Source organism: Tachyglossus aculeatus, chromosome 4 (genome assembly GCF_015852505.1).
Source record: "Tachyglossus aculeatus isolate mTacAcu1 chromosome 4, mTacAcu1.pri, whole genome shotgun sequence".
In the NCBI taxonomy this organism is placed as follows: Eukaryota; Metazoa; Chordata; class Mammalia; order Monotremata; family Tachyglossidae; genus Tachyglossus; species Tachyglossus aculeatus.
In genome coordinates, this window is record NC_052069.1 from 4,692,297 (window position 1) to 4,707,582 (window position 15,286).

Below are 15,286 nucleotides of genomic sequence, written 5' to 3' on the forward strand. Positions count from 1 at the left end.
ATACCTGTTCTCCCTCCTACTTATTCAGTCAATCGTATTTATCGAGCTCTTACTTTGTGCAGAGCACTGTGCTAAGTGCTTGGAAGAGGACAACAATCAGTGAACACATTCCCTGCCCACAGCAGCTTTTGGGCTCCAGGGAGTTAGACTCTGAGCCCCATGTGGGGCGGGGACTGTGTCTGATCGAATTCATTCATTCAATCACACTTATTGAGCACTTTGTGTGCAGAGCACTGTGCTAAGCTCTTGGAAAGTACAATTCGGCAACAAATGGAGACAATCCCTACTCAACAACGGGCTCCCAGTCTAGAAGAGGGAAGACAGACAACAAAACAAAGCAAGTAGACAGACATCAATAGCATCAATATCCAGATCATTAATAAAATAAATATAACAATAAATATGTGCATATATTCACAAGTATTATGCGACAGGGAGAGGATAGAGCAGGGGGAGGGAGTCGGGGTGATGGGGAGGGGTGGGGGAGAAGAGGAAAAGGGGAGCTTAGTCTGGGAAGGCCTCCTGGAGGAGGTGAGCCTAATTAACCTGTACCTACCCCTGTGCTTAGAACAGGGTTTGACATTGCATTTAGCACGTTATTTTAAAAAATCCACATTAATCACAGAAAAGAGAGAAAGCAAGCATTGCCAGGCAAGTGAACTCCAGAGCAATGCACAGACAATCTCGAAGACAGAATCTGCAGATCACATCCAATGAAAAATGTGCAAAATTTGTGCTCCCAGACATTGACTTGTATATACAGAGTGCAGTTCTTACCTTTTGGAAGCAAGATGCGGCTAAGGGTCTTACAGTCGGGGAAGATGTGGAAAGAGCTTGGGCCTAGCAGTCAGAGGATTTGGGTTCAAATTCCAGCTCTGTCTCTTCATTGATTCAATGATATTTATTAATAATTCATTCATTGATTCATTCAATCGTATTTATTGAGCTCTTACTGTGTGCAGAGCACTATACTAAGAGCTTGGGAAGTGCAAGTTGGCAACATATAGAGACGGTCCCTACCCAACAACGGGCTCACAGTCTAGGAGGGGGAGACAGACAACAAAACATTTAGGCAAGTGTCAAGTCATCAGAATAAATAGAGACAAAGCTAGATATAATAATAATAATAATAATAATAATAATAATAACAATAATAACAATAATAATAATAACAATAATAATAATGATGATGGTATTTGTTAAGTAAGCTGCCAATTGTGTGCTTACTGTGTGCAGAGCACTGTATAAAGCACTTGGGAAGTACAATTCAGCAACAGAAACAATCCCTGCTCACAAAGGGCTCTTAGTCTAGAAGGGGGGATACAGACATCAAAAGAAGTAAACAGGCATCAATAGCATCAATATAAATAAATAGAATTTTAGATACACATCATTAATTAAATAAAAAGTATAATAAATATGTACATAGATGCACACAAGTGCTGTGGGGCAGGGAGGGGGGTAGAGCAGAGGAAGCGGGTAGGGGTGTTGGGGAGGGGAGGGGGAGCAGAGGAAAAGGGGGGCTTAGTCCAGGAAGGCCTCCTGGAAGAGGTAAACTCTCAGTAGGGCTTTGAAGTGGGGAAGAGTGACTGCTATGTGACTTTAGGCAAGTCGCTTCACTTCTCTGCTTGCAATCAATCAATCAATCAATCAATCGTATTTATTGAGCGCTTACTGTGTGCAGAGCACTATACTAAGCACTTGGGAAGTACAAGTTGGCAACATATAGAGACAGTCCCTACCCAACAGTGGGCTCACAGTCTAGAATCTAGAGGATACAAGGTAATAAGGTTAGACTGAGTTCTTGTCCTCTGTGGGATTTGCAGTCTAAGGGGGAGGGAGAAGAGATAGTTTATCCCAATTTTTTAGAGAAATTAAGTGACCCAGCAGGACTGGGGCAGAACTGAGAATAATAATAATGATAATAGAGAGCTCACCTCCTCCAAGAGGCCTTCCGAGGCTGATCCCCCTTTTCCCTCTCCTTCCCACCCCCCCACCCTACCTCCTTCCCCTCCCCACAGCACTTGTATATATATATATATTTGTACAGATTTATTACTCTATTTATTTTACTTGTACATATTTTCTATTTATTTTGTTAATGATGTGCATATAGCTTTAATTCTATTTGTCCTGACAATTTTGACACCTGTCTACGTTTTGTTTTATTGTCTGTCTCCCCCTCCTAGACTGTGAGCCCGTTGTTGGGTAGGGACCATCTCTATATGTTGCTGACTCGTACTTCCCAAGATCTTAATACAGCGCTCTGCATACAGTAAGCATTCAATAAATATGATTGAATTAATAATAATAATAATAATAATTGTGCTATTTGTAAAGTGCTTACCATGTGCAAAGTGCTGTACTTATATCTATTAGTGCCTGTCTCCCCCTCTAGAGTGTAAACACATTGTGGGCAGGGAATGTGTCTGTTCTATTGTCATATTGTCAGAGAAGCAGCGTGGCATATTGGATAGAGCCCGGGCCTAGCAATCAGAGGATGTGGGGTCTAATCCCGGCTCTACCACTTGCCTGCTGTGTGACTTTGGGCAAATCACTTCACTTCTCTGTTACCTCATCTGTAAAATGGGCATTGAGACTGTGAGCCCCACATTGGACAAGGGACTGTATGCAACCTGATTTGCTTGTATCCATCTCAGCACTTAGTACAGTGCCTGGCACATAGTAAGAGCATAACAAATACCATAATTATTGTAATTATATTGTACTCTCCCAAGGGCTTAATACAGTGTTCTTCACATAGTAAGTGTTCAATAAATACAATGGTCTGACTTCTAAGCACTGGGGCTGAAACAAGCAATCCCTGTCCCACATGGGGCTCACAGCCTGAGAGAGAGGGGCTCAGTACAGTTTTAGGGGTACAGTAAGCACTCAAATACCAGTTTTTGATTAAACGGGAAGAGGTACTGAATCCTAATTTTAAGAAATGAGGAAACTGAGAAGTGAAGCGACTTGCCCAAAGTCACATAGCAGTTACTCTTCCCCCTTCAAAGCCCTACTAAGAGCTCACCTCCTCCAGGAGACCTTCCCAGACTAAACCCCTCTTTTCCTCTGCCCCCTCCCCTCCCCAAAACCCCTACCCACTCCCTCTGCTCTATCCCCCTCCCCGCCCCACAGCACTTGTGTATTGTATATGTACATACTTATTATTCTATTTATTTTATTAATGATGTGTATCTATCTATAATTCTATTTATTTATAGTGATGCTATTTATGCCTGTTCACTTATTTTGATGTACTTTCCCAGGCACTTAGTGCAGTGCTCTGTACATATTAAGCGCTCAATAAATACCCTGAAATGATTGATCTACCCCAGTGCATACCATTGTGGTTTGCCCATAGGTACCACAGCTAATAGTCTTGTCTTGGGCACACCTGGAGTGGAGCGTGTTGCTCTGTTGATCTTTCTCTCAGCGGGGCAGTTGCCCCTCATTAGCACAGGGGATCAGGAGGGCCTTGAGGCTCTCCCCCTCTTCCCCTCCCCTATATTTATCCTCCACATCTGATCATATAGTATAAAGTCAGTCAGCCAAGTCAATCATATTTATTGGTTTAAGCCCTAGAATAGATACAAGGCCATCAGGTTGTGCCACATGGGGCTCACAGTTCTTAGTCCCCATTTTACAGATGAGGTTGCTGAGGCACAGAGGAGTTGACTTGCCCAAGGTCACACAGCAGACAAGTGGCAAGCCGGGATTAGAACCCATGTCCTCTGACGCCCAAGCCTATTCATTCATTCATTCAATCATATTTATTGAGCGCTTACTGTGCAGATCACTGTACTAAGCACTTGGGAAGTACAAGTTGGCAACATATAGAGATGGTCCCTACCCAACAATGGGCTCACAGTCTAGAAGGGGGAGACAGACAACAAAACAAAACATGTGGACAGGTGTCAAGTCATCAGAATAAATAGAAATAAAGGCCTAGGCTCTAGCCACTAGGTCACACTGCTTCTCTGTGCCTGGGAGTCAGAAGGTCACAGATTCTAATCCCAGCTCTGCCACTTGTCTGCCATGTGACCTTGGGTAAGTCACTTCACTTCTCTGGTCCTGGGCTCCCTCATCTGTAAACTGGGGATTGAGACTGTGAGCCCCTCGTAGGACGGGGACTGTGTCCAATATGATTTGCTTGATTCCACCTCAGTGCTTAGTACAGTGCCTGGCACATAGTAAGCACTTAACAAATACCATTATTATCAAGGCCTTAGTCTCCACACACAGTAAGCACTCAATAAATACGATTGAATGAATGACTAAGTGCTTAGTACTGAAATAATTCAGCCAGGGCAGCTCGAAAACACCAAATGAGTAACTGAAAACTTCAGCAAAGTGGGGAGAGGGGAGGAAAAGGATGGGGAAACAGGGATGTGGAGAACAGTGATTGGGGGGCTGGGGGAGACTAGGAGATGCACGGGGGAGACAAAGCCCTTAACCCAAGGGAGCGAGAAGCAACATGGCTCAGTGGAAAGAGCCTGGGCTTGGGAGTCAGAAGTCGTAGGTTCTAATCCCGGCTCAGCCACTTGTCTGCTTCTAGACTGTGAGCCTGTTGTTGGGTAGGGACCGTCTCTCTATAATAATAATAATAATGACAATTATAAAGTGCATACTATATACAAAGCACTGTCCTAAGCACTGGGGAGGTTACAAAGTGATCAGGTTGTCCCACGGGGTGCTCACAGTCTTAATCCTCATTTTACAGATGAGGGAGCTGGGGCCCAGAGAAGTTAAGTGACTTGCCCAAAGTCACACAGCTGAAATTGGCGGAGTAGGGATTTGAACCCATGACCTCTGACTCCAAAGCCTGTGCTCTTTCCACTGAGCCACGCTGCTTCTCAATATGTTGCCGACTTGTACTTCCCAAGCGCTTAGTGCAGTGCTCTGCATACAGTAAGAGTTCAATAAATACGATTGAAGTGAAATGAATAAGGCTCATAGTCTTCATAATAATAATAATGGCATTTATTAAGCACTTACTATGTGCAAAACACTGTTCTAAGCACTGGGGAGGATACAAGGGGATCAGGTTGTCCCACATGGGGCTCACAGTTTTAATCCCCATTTGACAGATGAGGTAACTGAGGCTCAGAAAAGTTAAGTGACTTGCCCAAGGTCACACAGCAGACAAGTAGTGGAGCTGGGATTAGAACCCATGACCTCTGACTCCCAAGCCCAGGCCCTTTCCACTGAGCCACGCTGCTTCTCTAAGGCCCACTTCTCTGGGCCTCATCTAGAAAATGGGGTTGAAGACTATGAACCTTATTTAGTTCACTTCAGTCAAATTTATTGAACCCTTACTGTGTGCACAGCACTGTACTAAGTGCTTGGAAGAGTACAGGACAGCAATAAACAATAAGTAATGCCCTGTGTGGGACAGAAAATGTGTCCAAACCAACTACCTTGTATCTACCCCAGTGCCTAGAAAAGTACCTCGCACACAGTAAGCGTTTATCAAATCCCACGTGTCATCATCATCAATCGTATTTATTGAGCGCTTACTATGTGCAGAGCACTGTACTAAGCGCTTGGGAAGTACAAATTGGATAATGTTGGCATTTGTTAAGCACATACTATGTGCACAGCACTGTTCTGAGCGCTGGGGGGATACAAAGTGATCAGGTTATCCCAACCTGATACAAAGTGCTCAACAAACCTGATACAAACCTGATACAAAGTGATCAGGTTGTCCCACATGGGGCTCACAGTCTTAATCCCCATTTGACAGATGAGGGAACTGAGGCTTAGAGAAGCTAAGTGACTTGCCCAAGGTCACACAGCAGACATGTGGCGGAGCCAGGATTCGAACCCATGACCTCTGACTCCAAAGCCCGGGCTCTTTCCCCTGAGCCACGCTGCTTCTCTCTGTATTATTACATCTGCCATACTGCTAGCCACCCTGACAAAGGGCTAGGTCTCACACAATTACCTTGTACCACCCCAGCGCTTCATAAATACTATAATAAATAGAAAAAAAAAAAGGATAATAAAGCCACTCTTCCAAGAAAGTGACTCTCTCTCCCACCCTTTTGGACTGCAAAACTAGGCTCTAACCAAACCTAATTACAGCAGTTCTTACTGCAATTCCAGTTTTCTCCTTACACAAGTGAGAAGGGCATTCAATTACCACTTTTCCATGCACTTGAATGAATAACCAGTTTTAGCTGATTGATGACCAAGCTACAGAGTAAAAGGAAACAGTGTTTCTTGTTGGAATTTCCTGGCTCTACCCCTAAGGCAGGCAGTGATGTTGTCCACCTGTGAGTTTTTTTGTGCTCATTACTTGGTTCAAACGAAGCAATTTGAAAATAAGCGGCTGTGACAGAAGAATTCATTAAGAATAATTAATAATGATGACATCTCTTAAGCACTTACTGTGTTTCAAACACTGTTTTAAGAGCTTGGGCAGATACAAGCAAGGCTTCAACAACCACCTCTATGTGGATGATCCTAAATCTCCATCTCCAGCCTTGATTTCTCTCCCTCTCTGCAGTCTTGCATTTCCATTTGCCTTCAAGACATCTCCTCTTGGATGTCCTCTTATCACCTCAAGTTTAACATATCCAAAACAGAGCTCCTTACCTTCCCAACCAAACCCCGTCCTCCTCCTGACTTCCCCATCACTGTAGACGGCACCACCATCCTTCCCGTCTTACAAGCCCGTAACCTTGATGTTAAACTTGACTCCTCTCTCTCATTCAACCCACATTTTCAATCCATCACCAAATCCTGTCGGTCCCACCTTTACAAAGGGTGCTAAAACCACCCTTTCCTCTCCATCCAAACTGCTACCATGTTAATAAAATCACTCATCCTATCCCGTCTGGGTTACTGCATCATCATCATGATATTAATTATGGTATTTGTTAAGCACTTACTATGTGCCAGGTACTGTTCTAGGCACCAGGGTAGATACAAGCAACGCATCAGCCTCCTTGCTGACCTCCCAGCCTCCTGTCTCTCCCCTTTCTTGTCCTTTGTCCCTTGTCCCGTGCAGAGCTCACAATCTCAATCCCCATTTACATGTGAGATAACTGAGGCCCAGAGAAGTGAAGTGACTTGCCCAAGGTCACAGAGCAGACAAGTGGCAGAGTCAGGATTAGAACTCAGGTCCTTCTAACTCCCAGGCCCATGTTCTATCCACTACATCATGCTGCTTCTCTGACAGTATGACAATAGAACAGACACATTCCCTGCCCACAATGCATTTACACTCTAGGGGGGAAAGCAGACATTAGTAGAAATGAGTTCAACACCTTGCACATAGTAAGCACTTTACAAATAGCACAATCATCATTACTTTTTTTATTGTTATTTCCAGTTCTGCCCCTGCCCTACTAGAAAGATGTAGATCATCTTTCTACAGAAATGTTCTGGACAGGTTTCCCCACTCCAGGGAACCTCCAGTGATTGCCCATTCACCTCCACAACAAACAAAAAGTTGTCACCATTGACTTTAAAGCCGTCCATCCCTTTGTTCCCTCCTACCTCACCTCATTACTCTCCTACTCCAATCCAGCCCATACACTCCACTCCTCTAATACTAACCTTCTCACCGGGCCTGCATCTTGCCTATCTCACCACCGACCCTTTGACCACATCCTAACTCTGTGCTGGAATGCCCACCCTCCTCAAATCCCATAGGTAATGACTCTCCCCCTCTTCAAAGACTTACTGAAGGCCCATCTCCTCCCAGAGGCCTTCCCTGACTAAGCCCCACTTTTCCTCATCTCCCACTCCCTTCTTCGTTGCCTTGACTTGCTCCCTTTTCTCTTCCCCCCTCCCAGCCTCACACCATTTATTTCCAGATCTATCATTTTATTTATTTGTTTTGATGTCTGTCTCCCTTCTTCTAGTCTGTAAACCCGTTGTGGGCAGGGATTATCTCTCTATATTGCTGTATTGTACTTTCCAAGTGCTTAGTACAGTGCTCTGCACACAGTAAATGCTCAATAAATGCAGTTGAATGAATGGATGAAGATAATTACAATGGTCTATGTCCTTCCTTCATGAACTCGTGGTCTAAGAAGGAGGGAAACCATCTTACTGATGAGGAAATTGAGACATGGAGAAGCAAAGTGACTTTCCCAAGGTCACAGAGCAGGGATGCAGTGGAGTTGGGATTAGAACCCAGGTCCTCTGAGTCCCAGGCCTGTGATCTTTCTACTCAGACACACTGTTACCTTCAAAATAGATCTCTAAAATCTGCTTTCAATTGTCTTGTTTTTTTGTTACTTTTTTTGTGGGCAGTTGGATAAGTGACCTAATCCCAGGGTGAGCTGGGTACTTAGGACACAGGCCTAGCAGTCAGAAGGTCATGGGTTCTAATCTCTGCTCTGCCACTTGTCTGTCATGTGACCTTGGGCAAGTCACTTCACTTCTCTGTGTCTCAGTTACCTCATCTGCAAAATGGGGATGGAGATGGTGAGCCCCGCACGGGACAGAGGCTGTATCCAACCGGATTTGCTTGTATCTACCCCGGTGCTTAGTACAGTGCTTGGCATTTAGTAAGTGCTTAACAAATAATTAATAATTATGGTACTTGTTAAGAGCTGTGTGCCAAGTACTGTTCTAAGAGCTGGGGTAGATGATGATGATGATGGCATTTATTAAGCATTTACTATGTGCAAAGCACTGTTCTAAGTGCTGGGGAAGTTATAAGGTGATCAGGTTGTCCCACATGGGGCTCACAGTCTTAATCCCCATTTTACAGATGAGGTAACTGAGGCCCAGAGAAGTGAAGTGACTTGCTCAAAGTTACACGGCATACAAGTGAATCAGGTTGGACACAGTCCCTGTCCCACACTGGGCTCACAGTCTTAATCCCCATTTTACAGATGAGGGAACTGAGGCCCAGAGAAGTGAAGTGGCTTGCACAAGGTCACAATGCAGACATGTGGCAGAGCCGAGATTAGAACCCAGGTCCCTCTGACTCCCAGGCACATGCTCTATCCATTAAGCCCCACTGTTTCTCACAACTACAATTATTATTGTTAATAATAATGATGACATTTATTAAGTGCATACTATGTGCAAATCACTGTTCTAAGCACTGGGGAGGTTACAAGGTGATCAGGTTGTCCCACGTGGGGCTCACAGTCTTAATCCCCATTTTACAGATGAGGTAACTAAGGCACAGAGAAGTGAAGTGACTTGCCCAAAGTCACACGTTGACAAGGGGCGGAGGCGGGATTTGAACTCATGACCTCTGACGCCAAAGCGCGGGCTCTTTCCACTGAGCCATGCTGCTTCTCTATTACCATTATTATTACCATCATTATTATGAATTGAGCTATCTAAATGACAAACGCATGCCGTCTCGAGTTCCAGCCCTCTTCCCTGCCACCATCTGTTCCACTAAGAGAAAATGTTGGTCTCCAGCACTAATTGAGGACTTCCCCGGCAGACGTATCCTTCAGTCAATTAATCAATCATATTTATTGAGTGCTTATTGGGTCCAGAGCACTGTACCAAGCGCTTGGAAAAGTGCAATCCAATAGAGTTGGGGCCTCATTAAAACCTAGGCAAGTGATCAAAACCTGATCAAAACCTAGACAAAACCTAGGCAAGGCAACCTAGAGAAGCAGCGTGGCTTAGTGGAAAGAGCACAGGCTTTGGAGTCAGAGGTCATGGGTTCGAATCCCAGATCTTCCAATTGTCAGCTGTGTGAGTTTGGGCTAGTCACTTAACTTCCCTTTGCCTCAGTTACCTCATCTGTAAAATGGGGATGAAGATTGTGAGCCCCACGTGGGACAACCTGATCACCTTGTGACCTCCCCAGCGCTTTGAACAGTGCTTTGCACATAGTAAGTGCTTAATAAATGCCATTAAAAAAATGTTCCTGGGGACAGGGACTGTGTCCAACCTGATTAACTTGAGCGGACTCTGAAAGGTGGACAATTAGAGTGTAAACTTCTTGCAGGCAGGCACCTTACCTGGTCCAATCAATAGGTCCCCAATAAACACTAGTATTTAAATCTAATATTAGAAGCAGTGTGGCCTAATGGATAGCGGATAGAGCCCGGGCCTGAAGGTCAGAAGGGCTATGGTTCTAATCCCGCTCAGCCACTCATCTGCTGTGTGACCTTGGGCAAGTCACTTGCACCTCAGTTTCCTCATCTGCAAAACGGGGATTAAGAGTGAGCCCCATGTGGGACAGGATCTGTGTCCAACTCAATTTGCCCGTATCCACCCTAGTGCTTAGTACAGTGCCTAGCAGAGAGTAAGTGCTTAACAAATACCATTATTATTATCATTATTACTATTACTGGTATTATTATAGTAATTACGGTTACTACCCTTGTATACTGTACTTGTTGCTTAATCATTATCACTCAATCAGTTGAATTTACTGAGCATTTATTCTGTGCAGACAACTGTACTAAGTGCTTGGGAGAGTATAAAAAAATCACCCTACTACGGAACATTTGCTTATAAAAAGGCATGAAAATATTCCTTTGCTTACCCACCTTTCCTATGAATACCCTGAAATTTAGTATTTCTTTGAAGTATATATTTTCCTTGAAATTTGGGTCCTTTGCTTAAGCTTTTAATCATCTAAGATTGGCCAGTTACTCTCTGTAAACTTCATGAACCTACAAAATACTTTAGTACTCATCAATCCTGTCTCTCCCCACTTCAATCCATACTTCACACTGCTGCCGGGATTGTCTTTGTCCAGAAACGCTCTGGGCATGTTACTTCCCTCCTCAAAAATCTCCAGTGGCTGCCAATCAACCTACGCATCAGACAGAAACTCCTCACCCTCGGCTTCAAGGCTGTCCATCACCTCTCCCCCTCCTACCTCACCTCCCTTCTCTCCTTCTCCAGCCCAGCCCACACCCTCCACTCCTCTGCCGCTAATTCATTCATTCATTCAATCGTATTTATTGAGCGCTTACTGCGTGCAGAGCACTGTACTAAGCGATTGGGAAGTACAAGTTGGCAACATATAGAGACGGTCCCTACCCAACAGTGGGCTCACAGTCTAATCTCCTCACTGTGCCTCGTTCTCACCTGTCCCGCCGTCAACCCCCAGCCCACATCATCTCCCTGGCCTGGAATGCCCTCCCTCCACACATCCGCCAAGCTGGCTTTCTTCCTCCATTCAAGGCCCTACTGAGAGCTCACCTCCTCCAGGAGGCCTTCCCACACTGAGCCCCCTCCTTCCTCCCCCTCTCCTCCCCCTCTCCATCCCCCCCAACTTACCTCCTTCCCCTCCCCACAGCACCTATATATATGTATATATGTTTGTACGTATTTATTACTCTATTTATTTATTTATTTATTTATTTATTTATTTTATTTGTACATATTCTATTTATTTTATTATGTTAATATGGTTTGTTTTGTTCTTTGTCTCCCCCTTCTGGACTGTGAGCCCACTGTTGGGTAGGGACCGTCTCTATATGTTGCCAACTTGTACTTCCCAAGCACTTAGTACACTGCTCTGCACACAGTAAGCGCTCAATAAATGCGATTGAATTGAATGAATGAATCAATCAATTGATGGTATTTATTGAGCACTTACTGTGGGTGGAGCACTGTACTGAGCACTGGGGAGAGTGCAATAGAGTAAATTGACATGACCCTCATCCTCAAGGAGTCAAATCCGTTAAATGGTCTTCCTGCAACATCCATGACAACAATCAATCAATCAATCAATCATATTTATTGAGTGCTTACTGTGTGCAGAGCACTGTACTAAGTGCTTGGGAAGTACAAGTTGGCAACATATAGAGACAGTCCCTATCCAACAGTGGGCTCACAGTCTAAAAGGGGGAGACAGAGAACAAAACCAAACATACTAACAAAATAAAATAAATAGAATAGATATGTACAAGTAAAATAAATAAATAAATAAATAGTGTAATAAAAATGTACAAACATATATACATATATACAGGTGCTGTGGGGAAGAGAAGGAGGTAAGATGGGGGGGATGGAGGGGGGGACGAGGGGAGAGGAAGGAAGGGGCTCAGTCTGGGAAGGCCTCCTGGAGGAGGTGAGCTCTCAGTAGGTCCTTGAAGGGAGGAAGAGAGCTAGCTTGGCGGATGGGCAGAGGGAGGGCATTCCAGGCCAGGGGGAGGACGTGGGCCGGGGGTCGATGGCGGGACAGGCGAGGACGAGGTACGGTGAGGAGATTAGTGGCAGAGGAGCGGAGGGTGCGGGTTGGGCTGGAGAATGAGAGAAGGGAGGTGAGGTAGGAGGGGGCGAGGGGATGGACAGCCTTGAAGCCGAGGGTGAGGAGTTTCTGCCTGATGCGCAGATTGATTGGTAGCCACTGGAGATTTTTGAGGAGGGGAGTAACATGCCCAGAGCGTTTCTGGACAAAGACAATCCGGGCAGCAGCATGAAGTATGGATTGAAGTGGGGAGAGACACGAGGATGGGAGATCAGAGAGAAAGCTGATGCAGTAGTCCAGACGGGATAGGATGAGAGCTTGAACGAGCAGGGTAGCAGTATGGATGGAGAGGAAAGGGCGGATCTTGGCAATGTTGCAGAGCTGAGACCAGCAGGTTTTAGTGACGGCTTGGTTGTGAGGGGTGAATGAGAGAGCGAAGTCGAGGATGACACCAAGGTTGCGGGCTTGTGAGATGGGAAGGATGGTAGTGCCGTCAACAGAGATGGGAAAGTCAGGGAGAGGGCAGGGTTTGGGAGGGAAGACAAGGAGTTCAGTCTTGGACATGTTGAGTTTTAGGTGGCGGGCGGACATCCCGATGGAGATGTCCTGAAGGCAGGAGGAGATGCGAGCCTGGAGGGAGGGGGAGAGAGCAGGGGCAGAGACTGAGATCTGGGTGTCATCAGCATAGAGATGATAGTTGAAGCCGTGGGAGCGAATGAGGTCACCAAGGGAGTGCGTGTAGATCGAGAACAGAAGGGGACCAAGCACTGAACCTTAGGGAACCCCCACAGTGAGAGAATGGGAGGGGGAGGAGGAGCCTGCAAAAGAGACTGAGAAAGAACGACCGGAGAGGTAAGAGGAGAACCAGGAGAGGACGGAGTCTGTGAAGCCAAGGTCAGATAACGTGTTGAGGAGAAGTGGGTGGTCCACAGTGTCGAAGGCAGCTGAGTGGTCCAGCAGGATTAGGACAGAGTATGAGCCATTGGATTTGGCAAGCAGGAGGTCATTGGTGACCTTTGAGGGGCAGTTTCCATGGAATGTAGGGGACGGAAGCCAGACTGGAGGGGGTCGAGGAGAGAGTTGTTGTTGAGGAATTCTAGGCAGCGCGTGTAGACAACTCGTTCAAGGAGTTTGGAAAGGAATGGTAGGAGGGAGATGGGGCGATAACTAGAAGGTGAGGTGGGGTCGAGAGAGGGTTTTTTAGGATGGGAGAGACAACAGAGAAGCAGCATGGCCTAGTGTCAAGAGCACAGGCTTGGGAATCAGAGGACATGGGTTCTAATCCCGACACTGCCATTTGTGTACTGTGTGACCTTGGGCAAGTCACTTCACTTCTCTGGGCCTCAGTTATCTCATCTGTAAAATGGGGGTTAAGACTGTGAACCCCATGTGGGACAACTTGATTACCTTTTTTTAAAAATGGCATTTATTAAGCACTTACTATGTGCAAAGCACTGTTCTAAGCACTGGGGAGGTTACAAGGTGATCAGGTTGTCCCACGGGGGTGCTCACAGTCTTCATCCCCATTTTACAGATGAGGTAACTGAGGCACAGAAAAGTTAAGTTACTTGCCCAAAGTCACACAGCTGACACTTGGCAGAGCCGGAATTTGCACTCATGACTTCTGACTCCAAAGCCTGGGATCTTTCCACTGAGCAACGCTGCTTCACCTTGTATCAACTCCAGTGCTTAGAACAGTGCATCCCATAATACGTGCTTAACAAAAGCCATACTAATAATTATATTTGGGTATTTTCTTGCATATTATTTCACCTTCTCTCTCAGGAGGTCCCCACGTCAATAGACACAATTCCGTGACACCATTTTCCAACTACTTAAGTCAGTATCTGCTTGAATCCGAGGCATCCAAAAGCACTTGAATAAAACTTTTATTGGTTTACAAATGAACTGAGAGGCCTCACAGTTTGTAATACACTTATCCACACAGGAAAGCGAGTCCTCAAAGGAAACTGAATCTTTCCTTTAAAACGAAAGGCAACAAGACACTGTGTGGTTCAGAACATCTAATGCCAATTGTCAGAGATGTTTAGCTGCAGTCATTAAACTCAACCTGGATCAAAAAGGTTTTTGGAAAAAAAAATACAATTTCATCGAAAACAAATAAGCGCAAACTATTCCTCCTTCAGAAGAGCTATCTAATGGTATGCTGCTTACTGAGACCATAGAAAAACCTTGGCATAAGCTTCCGTTATAGTGCCAAATAAGAGAAAAAATAACCAACATTTTTCATATACAAATACTTTTTTAAAATATTGTATTTACACAAAGTATCGAGTGTACAGATACCTTGCAAAAATGACAAAACATTACAGTACACTAAATTATAACTAAAGCAGAACTATACGGTAGTTACAGAACTCTGAGGCCTATTTACTGACATGCTAATAAATCAATCAATGGTATTCATTGAGTGCTTACCCTGTGCAGAGCACTGTACTAAGCTCTTGGGAGAATACAGTAGAACAGAGTAGGTAGACACATTCCCTGCCCACAACAAGTCATCATCAATCAAGCAATCAGTGGTATTTATTGAGAGCTTACTGTGTGCAGAACACTGTGCTAAGCACTTGGGGGAGTTCAGTAGAACAGAGTTGGCAGACACATCAGTTCCTGCCCACGAGGAGCTTCTAGTCTACGAAGAAAGCAGTCACCAGGTGGACACCAGAAAGCTTTTGTCAGCTCCGACTCTGGTCTCAATGTCGAAGCTTGCTACTCAAATCTAAGTTGGACTTGCAAGTTTTGTGGCACAAAATTGATTTTCTTTTTTCTCTCTCCTGCTTTAAATCTCGGATTTCCAGAGATGCTCCTCTCCCCTAGTACACCGCTCCTTTCCATCCAACGTCGAATAAGTGAAATGGCTGGATCCAAGATCTTGGCTTCAATTTCTTCTTTTCAGGAATAAATCCTTTTGACGACTGATCCTTGTCTCCAACAAATGGGTGGAGAGGGAGGCAGATCTCAGGGCCTCTTGAATATGTCAGAACATTGACAAAAGCCTTAGTTTTCCTTAATGGACAGTAGCTGGAGCCAACTTTTTCTACAGATAATTCGCATGGATCCTTAAGGACATTTCTGGGTATTTCATGCCTCCTATGATGTTCCTAATACTTAAATGATAATGAT